Below are 8,991 nucleotides of genomic sequence, written 5' to 3'. Positions count from 1 at the left end.
AAAGGTCGTGGTAAGCTCTCTTATTACCTCATTTATAAAATGGGTACCATTATCACTAACAATTTCAAAAGGGCAACCAAATCTTGTGATAATGTTCTCAAAAAGAAACTTAGTTGTTGTCCTCGCGTCAGCTTTTTGTGAAGCCTTAGCTTCAGCCCACTTTGTTACATAGTCCGTAGCAACTAGAATATATCGAGATTGAGTGTTGTGAGCTGCGGGACTAATTGGATCTACAAAGTCTAAGCCCCATTTTTCAAATGGTTGGGTTACTTTAATAGGATGTAAGGGCATTCTGTCTTTGCGTTGTGTGGTCTTGTAACGTTGGCACTCATCACACCCTTTTGTAAAAAGTGATGCATCCTTAAATAAAGTTGGCCACCAATAGCCTGATTGCAACACCTTTCTAGCAGTCAGGTCTCCTGAAAAATGTCCTCCTGCTATGCCCATATGTGTTTCTTGCAAGATATACAAATATTCATCCTCACGGGCACAACGCCTAAGAATATCGTCCTTGCCTAGTCTATACAGAGTTCCGGCAATCAAACAATAGGGTTCACATTCTTTTACTAGCCTTCGAGCGATATCCTTACGAAGTTCCTTGGGTGGAAAACCATTAACTAAAAAGTTAACAATGTTCTCACTCCATTCAGGCATAGTCTCAACTATGAATAGGGAAGTATCGGGTAATTCATCATCAACTCCTGTAGGGGCTTCACCATTGGGTATGCGAGACAAATGATCAGCCATGACGTGCCTTTTACCGGGTCTCACTACAATCGTGAAATCAAACTCTAGAAGAATTAACAACCATCGTGTGATTCTTCCTGTGGAGCATGGCTTGTTTACTAGATACAACAACGCTTGATGATCCACATAAAATACAAACTTGTTTGCCAGAAGGTAGTAGCGAAATTTCTTTACTGCATAAACCATTGCTAAACCTTCTCGCTCTGTAGTGGTGTAGTTCCTTTCAGCATCGTTCAATTGACGGCTTGCAAAGCTAATGGGATAGTCCAATTTATGTTCTCCTGGTTGAGTGAGAACACACCCAATAGCAAAGTTTGATGCATCAATATGCACATGGAAAATGACATGCCAGTTAGGTGTCCTTAAAATCGGAGCACTTGCTAGTGTTTTCTTCAATTGTTCATAGGCCTGGTCACACTCTTCAGTCCATTTAAATTCAATGAGAAGCTTGTACAAAGGACGTGCTATCTCAGCGAAAAATAAAATAAACCGTCGATAATAACCCACGTGTCCCATGAACCTTTGAACTCCCTTGTAATTGGTTGGTGGTAGTAACTCTAGAATCACTTTAATTTTGCTCTCATCGGTTGAGATACCATTCTTAGATACTATATGCCCTAAAATAACTCCATGCTTGACCCAAAATTGGCATTTGAACGGGTTCAATGAGATACGATATAACCTACACTTTTCAAACACCTTCCGCAAACATGATAGATGTTCTTTCCAAGAAGAGTAAACACAAAGGTCGTCTAAGAAAGCTTCACAAAACTCTCTCAAATATTCTTTAAAAGCAGTGTTTATTAATCGTTGGAATGTAGCAGGGGCATTTGTTAAGCCAAAAGCCATCACACGAAATGCAAACACGCCAAATTCTGTGATGAAGGCAGTTTTAGCTTGGTCCTCTAGCGCTATCGTGATTTGGTTGTAGCCTGAGTACCCATCTAGAAAGCTATAAGCTTCCTTGCCTGCAACTCTTTCGAGTACATGTTCGGAATATGGTAGGGGGTAATGGTCTCTTCTAGTAGCTGCATTAACTTTTTTGAGGTCCACGCACACCCTGAGTTTCCCATTCTTTTTTGGTACGAGAACTATTGGAGACACCCATTCAGAGTGTTCAATAGGATATATGAAACCACATTTGATAAGCTTTTCTAGTTCTTCTTGAATGATCTTTGCGTACTTAGGATTCATCGGGTAGGGTCTTTGTTGTACGGGCTTCGCAGTGCTAATCATAGGGATTGTAGGTTGGACCACAGAAGGTGGAACACCTTTCATATCATGGTATGTCCAAGAGAATATGTCCTTGAATTCCTTGAGAAGCTCTTTGAGGACCGCCTCTTCAACTTCTGTGAGGTCTTGGGCAATAAAAATAGGTTTTGATTCTTCACCGGGTTCGGCTAATTCTATTTCTTTAACTATTGCCGGACCATCATAGATTCCATTATTCCCATCGATAGGTATTCTTTGGGCTTTTGTGTACACAACCTTTGCTTCCCCTGTGGTGTAAGATTTGAAATGTTCTGGTGCAGGATGCAAGTCTGTGGATTCTGGTTGTGCTTTGGTCTGTGCTTCTATTTCTGCTTTCTTGTGTTGTCGAGCTAACTCTTGGTTTTGACGCCTCCTTGCAGTGCGGCTCAACTTTGGCTTGTCTATGATCTCTAATTGGGCTATGTCATGGGGTCGTGGTCTACACCACATAACATTTTGGAGATATTCACCCCAATCGTCTACCAATTTTTGATGAGCATCACATGCTCCTATATAACTGAGCCATTCTACTGAGGATCTCTCCTTTTTTATCCTAGCACGTACATTGGCTCGATATCGACGCCTCTTAAAGTTTTTCTTTTTCTTATTTGAGACCTGCTTTTGATTTGCATTTAGATCTGGCTCACTAAAGGAGTCCTCGTTGGTGTCCTCTTCACTCTCGGAGGAGCTATCATCGGTTGATGTGCTCGGTCCTTCCGAATGTTTTGACTCTGAACTTGCTCCACTCTCTAATTCATGAGATTCAGAATCCGTTTCACTCTGGGAGTCCGTGTCTGAGTCGTGTTGGTCAAAGTCTTCTATTGAGCTATCGGTGTCACTGTCAGATTGGTCTACAATTGCCTTGCCCTTAGAAGATGCATGTATGGCACTTATCATGTTCAGAGGTGCAATTTATGGTACCTCTTCCCCCTCTGGTGTGACCCAAGTGGTTCCTCTATTTCCCCAGGTATCTATGGTTGTAGCTAGGTGTACCCAGTCCACGTTGTCTGATTCCGTCATACCCGGTAACACATCCATGTAAGGAGAATCTTGGCCAATGTCTGTATCCTTCTTACAAGTGTAACAATATTGTAGTGGGGCCGAGTGAACTGTGGTGTCAGAGCGATGATCAATAATGGTTTTACTCCCTAAGGGGTGTACCTTACCAGTCACCAAATCCACTCTAAGGACAGAGTCTTGGAATTGCAAATAGACATGATTTTTAGACCAATCATGAACCATTTGTGCTTCCCTCATGAATGGTCGTCCTAAAATCATTTCATATGACATAAGGTGTTTAGAGAAATCCATTACAATGAACGTATGTCGTACCTTGTGTCCTAGAACTTTGATCTTAAGATCCTTGAGCATCCCCATAGGTTTGGCTATGGTACCATTTGCCATCTTTACCACAATGTTAGTAACACTGAGGCGGGGTTTTCCCATGGATTCCCAACAATCTTTTGTAACGATGCTAACTCCCGCACCACCATCAAGAATTCCCTTTATAGTTAATCCCTTGGTTGTGATGGGTAGGGTTGCATTAGACTCGTCGCCTTCAAAATACTGCCCTAATTCGTTAATGGGTACCTCGATCACAGACTCGTGTCCATCTAAGTCAAGTGATTGCACATGATTTTCCTCATCAATCATAATCGAGTCAAGCCTATTTGTTTGCGCAAACTGCGATAATCCCGTTTGTAGCTCTCCGTTAAGGAATGCTCGAAGTGCAAAGAATAACTCAGGATCTCCATACAGCTTTGCTATGATCGTGGTTCGGACCTCAGAAGACATGAAGTCCACTAGTTTGGCAACATTCATTGGCATTTTGCAGGGTGTAGGTCCTTGACTAGGAACTGGTGAGGATGGAATCTCATATTCCTCAATGGGATCAGGTATTCCTTCGTTAAAGATCCTTTCCAACAAGAAAGGTGTATGCTCACTTTCTGATGTCCCGTCCTCACTCCCTTCTTGGATGATACTAGGTATGGCTAACGGTCTATGGTTCATGTGGGGTGGATGAACTTGCGTGGGAAACACTGTGTCATGAATTTTGACATGCATGGGTTCTGGTTCTAGTTTCCTTTGAGTCTCCTCCACTAAACCTCTTAGATGTTTCACCTGCTCAATCTCGTCTACTGGGTTTGGGTACGTCCCAATCTTCTTTTTACGATTCTTCCCTTTTTGCCCCTTCGGTTTATCTTGGGGGTCTTGGATTGGATTTGGAAACACTTGTGGTGTTTTCAGAGGCTCTTTATGGTTTTCTCTTATTCGGTTTTCGTTTGGTTCCATGTTACGGTTTTCTTTGTCGGTCTTTCCCTTTGTGGTATTGGTTCTAGTCTCCATTCTCTCGATTGAATCTGAATCATCCTCGAGGTCATTCATATACACGGGGTCATCTCTTGTTCCTATGTTTGTTTTGGAACTTGGCTTTGAATTTCTCGTATTCTGCGACCTCTTCCTTCGTGTCTTCTTTTTCTTTGCTTGGATAACTGACACGGTATCTCTCTCTTCGAGGATATGGCCTGGCCCTTGAAGCATGGACCGTGTAATCGCATAAGCGGGTGCGACGGGTGGTATTGGCGATGTCACACTAGCAATTTCGACCAAATTTAGGGATGTGATTTTAGGCGCATTTGGGTTATAGGGGCATTGGGCAATCAAGTGATCTATGCCGCAAAGATTACATGTGAGTATTGGCATTGCAGACGTGCTCCCTTGATTCATTTGCATCTGTGCAGCATTCTTTTGCAGCCTAATAGGGCACTCCGCTGCCCGATGTGGTCCACCACACTCGTAGCATTGAAGAGGTGGCCTCCTAGCCTGGGTGTTGATATTTTGACCTCTGGATGTGAGAGCAGCAGCTTGATAAACCGGCTTGACTTGCCCCCAACAATCTTCCATGTAGTATATAGGACACTCTTCCAATGTATCAAGTCCGTAGGCAATACTAGTGTCTATTTCGTCCTCACAGCCATCTGCATAAGCATTAGATGGCTCGCAACCCACTTGGTTCATAGGGGCGACTCTTGGATGCGGGGGCTGCAGTCCTAGCACAGGAGGTGGTAGCGGTGTAGGTTGTACAACATTTTGAGATCTAGGGACCATGTGTTGCGGTAGTTGCTCAACAGGTGGAGCAGGCATCAATACAGGAGCTCGAGGCGCATCCGTCTAGGCTACAGGTGGTCTATTTGCCATCATACGTTTGATCATTAAACAATCCTTAGCTTGGTGACCATACCTACCACATGCGTTGCAAGTTCCATTAAATTTTACTCTAAACGTAGGGCACTCACTAGTGCTATGTGGACCTAAGCAAATGGAACACCATTGTTGCTCCCTTCTTCGATACATGTGACTATTTTGAGGGGGTCGATTATCCTTAAGAGACTCTTGGATTGCCTTGGTGATGTCTGTCAAGAATGTCTCAAATACCTTTGGCTCATTGGCAATGGGCTTTGCAGTCATGGGTTCATACTCAATGGCTTGTGAGCTAGTGGATCTCATGTCAGTAGACACCCTCATGCCTGCTATCATCAAGTTGTCCTTTAATTGGATTGCATTGGCAGTGACATCTTCCCAGGTTGTGATACCTCTAATCACTAGTCCATTATAGATTCCTTCATTCCTCAACCCTCGAATGAATCGATCAAGCAGTTGGTTATTATTGAAGCGCTCATTTACAGGGCAGCGAGAGTTTAAGTGCTTTAGACGACTAATGAAGTCCCTTACTGACTCTCCTTCCTTACGTTCGGCCTTCTGTAGCTGAGATGCTACACCCCAAAGCACACCTTCTCGTATGTACTCCTTTAGAAACAACCTTCGAAGGGTAGGGTAGATTGTTTTCTCGTCCACCCTTAGGGTTCTATACCAATCTCCAGCCTTCCCACTTAATGTCAAGCTTAAGGCATTGCACTTATGTAGTTCGTTGCGTTCCCCTAAGGAATCACATACTTGTTCAAACACTTCAATGTGTTTTCTAGCATCTTCGTCCCCATTGAATTTTTGCGTGAGTTTGGCAATTTGTACTGCCTTACTTCTAGGCTCTCTATCAGATGCATGACGCATATTTTCCGCGATAGATCGACCTATGGTTTGAGCAAACGCTGCCAAGTAACCTATGTGAGGAGGTAGGGCCGGTGGAGGTACTCTTGGAATCATATGTGGGAGAGGGACGGGTACCGGTCTTGGCATATGTGTGGATGATGCAGGATATGGAACATAACCGGGCATAGGTCCACTCGGATAAGGGCTAGGGAGCGGCACTCGAGGAGCATAAACAAGTGGTACAATTGGAGGTGTGGGGGCCATGTGTGCATAAGGGGCTAGAGGCACATACGGTCGAGGCCCCATATTAGGTACTACGACACTAGGTAGTGGCACTGCGCTAACCGTAGATGTCATCGGTACATTCTCTGTCAGGTCTATCCCTGGAGTGAGCACTGTGTTTTCCTTAATAGAGGGTTGAGCCAAGTTAGGGAAGCTAAAGTTGTCGCTCGGAGGCTCAGATTGCATAGAGACCCCAGGTGAAATGACATAAGATGGGTCCATGGGACTCATTAGAGGAGTCTCCATTTGTGATAGAGTAGGCTGTTGAGCCTTGCTCGTATCCAGAAATCTCATGGGGCCAGTTGAGAGTATATTACCCCTCGGTTTTGCCTTTCTGATTGAATAATGCCATGGATAACATTACACATCATTTTCTATTGATCTTCGATGCTCGTGGCACTAGAGGTGGATCGTACAATCTCTATCCATCCTACATGGTAGGCGTGGCCAGAGTGTAGATCCGTCAACACCTCAGTGTGGAGGTCGTATGTCCAATGATCATTAATGAACAATCCTTCTAGAGTCGACGTGTTAACGGTTTCTTGTGAGGTAGAAGCAATGTTGCTCCCCGTGGTTTTACTTGTCACCAACGGTACTCTAGAGGGAACTTCTGAAGGAGGCAGCTCAACAAGGCCTTCTTGGTAAGAAGTTGGCAGGATATCCACATGGACACTCTTTGGGGGTGTGGGGTCTACGTGCGATGTGAAAGGAGAGTCCACTTCCCCACCCCCTTCATGTGCTTCATTTGCATCAGGTTCCGAGCGAGTAGCTCTACCTAATGTTTCCATGAAACGGCTAAACATACTAGTACTAGGCTGTGGAGCTTTGGGAGGTGCATGGCCTTCTCTCTCAGTGTTTTGGGTAGGGTATGCTTCCATGATTTCTGAGTCGGAGGAGGAATCACTAGCGGCTATTTTAGGGTCTTGGGTGGTGCTACCTTGTGTCCTCGCTGAGGGTCTAGAGCCTATCGTGGATGGGTAATGGGTGTCTGTATGAACAAAGGCACCCTCAATATGCTCATGTTCTAGCACCCGCCCAGAGCGTAAGTGCATGTGCTTTTGATACCCTAAGGTGTCAAAAAGCTGCTCTAGGAGGCCTTGTGACTAGTTTTTTGCGTGTTTTTTGTTTGTTTTTTTGCTAGATTTTTTAGAGCGTGTCGTGGAATGGGCCGTGTGATAGCTCGAAACAAGCGTATCGCTAGGAGGGACGGGCTGTGCTTTACAGCCCACCGTTTGGTTCTATTTTGCTCTAGAAAAGCCCGAAACAGTCTTTTCCTAGCTGGGGAACTAGGCTCCAAATAGCAAGTCCTAGTGTGCAATGAAGGAGAGGAGAGTGTAAGACTTATCCCAAGTGAGCTAGAAACTGATCTACTTTGAATCATGCAGGAGAGATTGTAAAATTTGTAAAATTTGCTTATGTAGAAGCTCATTTTATCTCTCTCATGATTGTTATGTATGCATAACCTTGCTACTAAAGAATATCATGTGAATAACCAAAGACACATTTTTCACTTGGGTTTTTTTCCTTTTGAAAATTCAGGTATGCAAGACCCTAGCTTTAGGTTTTCATTAATGTTTTTTGTGTGCTTTTGGCTTTCAATAATTGGCTTTTGTAGCTTGTGTTGACACTTAGCTTCAAAAAGCTTGGATTGTAATAAAAGATCAAGAGGCTTCTCTACAAAGGGGATGCTTGCTCAAGGATGCTCAAAAGAGCATGAATAGGTGTAATCCTTCCATGATTTTTATCTTTTTCATCTCTCCATTCTCTATGCTTGGCTTAAGTAATTTTTGCTTCTAAGCTATGGTTTTTTCATGTTCAAAAGCTAGGCATACTAAAGTTTCAACACTTGGCTTCGTGAAAATTAACTCATCAAAAAATTAGGTTTTATGTGTGCTAATCATAGGTAATTGTCCTTGACTTTAGGTTAGTGTAAGTTCATTTCTCATTAGTCCTAAACTCTTAGTGATAGTCTTAATACTCCATTCATTTCTAACATGACTTAGGGCTACGATTAGGTTTTAGTCTTTTAGTCCAATTGCCATTAGCATCTCATGTTGGAAGCAATAAAAAAGGGCTTAAAAATGAATCAATGAAGCAAAAACATGTCAAGAAAAAGTAGCAAAAATGTTACTAGACACATGAAAATCAAAATCTTTATGTTATGTTGTGTTTTTGTGAGGCCTAGCACCTTAATGGCACTTGGCAGGCGAGGGGAATCACCTTGGCTTGCTTGGTCAAGGCCCTAAACCGATGCCCTGGGTTGATAGGGGTTAGTTGTCACCTTGGTAGGCTAGTAGGCTTTTGGAACACCTTCTTGAGGGTTCAAGGAGCCGAGAGTCGTACCTTGATTTGCCTTGGGGTAGTAGCCTTATGATGTGCTTTACTTTTTTCAATGAATGACAAAAACAAAACTTCCATGAGCTTCAAAAATCTTTGACAATGTACTAATATATGTACTAATAGATTATGAGCTTTTTTATAACCACGCAGCTCCCCGACAGCGGCGCCAAAAATGTCACGGCTAGGGACTTGCTACACGCCGTGTGCGAGCCACAAAGGCTCCTAGCACACAGTCATACAACAGACAAGCTCACAAGGAAGAATGGTGTGTCACTCACCTTCCTGCGTAGTTGCGAATGAAGGATTCCCGCGCCGCGAAGAAGA

This window comes from Adiantum capillus-veneris, chromosome 10 (genome assembly GCF_014529385.1).
Source record: "Adiantum capillus-veneris isolate H3 chromosome 10, ASM1452938v2, whole genome shotgun sequence".
Classification (NCBI taxonomy): Eukaryota; Viridiplantae; Streptophyta; class Polypodiopsida; order Polypodiales; family Pteridaceae; genus Adiantum; species Adiantum capillus-veneris.
This window is presented reverse-complemented; position numbering follows the sequence as displayed.